The sequence below is a fragment of the Adiantum capillus-veneris genome, chromosome 6 (genome assembly GCF_014529385.1).
Source record: "Adiantum capillus-veneris isolate H3 chromosome 6, ASM1452938v2, whole genome shotgun sequence".
Lineage (NCBI taxonomy): Eukaryota > Viridiplantae > Streptophyta > Polypodiopsida > Polypodiales > Pteridaceae > Adiantum > Adiantum capillus-veneris.
This window is the reverse complement of record NC_140936.1, coordinates 40,527,615-40,529,770: the sequence shown is the minus strand read 5'-3', so window position 1 is coordinate 40,529,770 and position 2,156 is coordinate 40,527,615.

Below are 2,156 nucleotides of genomic sequence, written 5' to 3'. Positions count from 1 at the left end.
CTAAGATAACAAAATTTGCAACTTTTTATAAGAAGACTGATTGTCCATCAATATAAAATACTAAAACTAGAATTTGAGCTGGTTATGTAGGCTTTGGAGATGAATTGCTTCATTACTTTTAGACATAATTGTCTTTTTTTGGGAGGTAATTTGTGACAAATTACATGCTAAGCACTCAAAAAAGGATCTCGATTATCAAAAAGAAATAAAAATTAGGGAATCGTGAACAATCAAACCAAATTAGATACATGGGTATTTTGGAAATTTTCACAAAGTAGAGGGGTATTTTGGTAATTTTCCCTAATTTTTTTGGCCCGCCCAAAGGGCTAAAGCCATAGTGATGTGTTCCCTTTTTGTTAGTGAAAAATCTCATTTATTTTAGAAATTAAAATAAAGGATGAAAATGTTTGATTGGTTAGTGATGTAGTGAGCACTCATGAGAAGGTTACTAGTGGCAGTGAGTGGGTGACAAAAGAAATCGAGATAAGATATTTTCCAAGATTATATTATTGAATGTGCTTGAAATAAGAGTGTGGCTCCTCTTTTCTCGTGTTGAGACTCGAGCGAATGATGGAGGGCGGCAACAGTGAGTCCTGAGGAGGGGGGACAGACTGTTTCCCACTAGAGAGGAAAATCTTTAATCTTTAATCTCATTTTGAGGTGCACGGTGCTCACTCTCGTGTTGAGTAGTTTGCACCATTGCATGAGGTGCTTCTTGTGTCTATCGTCGGCATGCAGCCGGGGGACGTGTGCAAAGCATGAGCAGGAGCAGTATTAGCAGCAAATGGTTCGAGAGGGGGTCAGAGCAGGAATGATCCATAGCTGAAGGCGTACTATAATGACTGTTAAGTTTATTAGCAAGAGAGAAGCCGAATTACTTGCTATCGATACTAGGTGCAATAGTAGCCGTTGTAGTAGTACCCTGCATTTCTAGCTGGATTAGACTCACATCTATACTGTTGTGCAGGAGGTGATGACCTCAATCTTACACTCTACGAGCAATATACTTCATGACGATTCACTCAAGGGCTAAGCCTGCAGATTTTATAACAGGCAATACCTATAACCTAATTGTTGTATAAGCAGGAGTAGTACGCCAATGGATCATGGGGCAACTGCCTTCGTGCCTTCGACTTCTAGGTTATGGTCTTGCAGTCTCCATTTCTAGAAAGGAGGGACCTGGGCCTGGGCTAGAGCTGCTTGCTAACTACCAGTTTTCTGGCGCTGACGCTCCTGATCCTATATAGCCACCCCTGTACCACACGTAAATCGGCGCCCCTGCCCTGCGGGGTAATAAATTAGGGTAGTATTACGGAGTAGTGGGCTTGCTATACCCGGGCGATCAATTTTTTGATTGCCTTTCTTTCCCCCTGCTTAAAAGCCCCCTTCACCCTTCTCTTTTTTGCGGTTTCCCCTTGCAGGCCAGGGTCAGCGGCAATAAGAAGAGAGATGCACTCACTATTTATAGAACCGTCGTCTCTCTCTCACTGTGTGAGTGTGTGTGTGTGTGTGTGTGTCTCGAGTCTCACATGAACACGTGTCAATTTATAAAAGACACCTCAGAATCACCGCATTCTATGCAATCTTCACCTAAAAGCTAAACAGAATGCTATGGACATTGCTACGCTCTTCACTCTAATCTCCCTCAACCCTCACCCTGTGTAACACGGGTCTTCAACAACTCTCTCTGTGTGTGTGTGTGTGTGTGTGTGTGTGTGTGTGTGTGTGTGTGTGTGTGTGTGTGTGTGTGTGTGTGTGTGTGTGTGTGTGTGTCTGTGCTTTAATCCGGCAATCTATCTCGATTTCAATTTTAATATCGGTTTCAACAGTTAGAACTTGCGCAGGAATTGTTCCACGATTTATTTAAATGGCCAGTCGCATTGATATGACCACACTCAAGGAGACACTGAATCTAGGATACATCACACCCAGCTAAACCAACGCTCAAATGCCGTGCTTGTTTGCCTCTTGTAGGCTTGGGATGGATGGGCTATTTTGAGGGGGATATCAATACAAGCTCTATAGGCCTTCACATCAAGAAGTGTGGGTAAAGGGTTGCAGCAAACCCTAGGACGCTATTTTTTTTGGGCAAGTATTTTAGAGATGTAACCCTATTGCAGGTAATGGTTATTCACTCAACATTTAAGCAGCATATT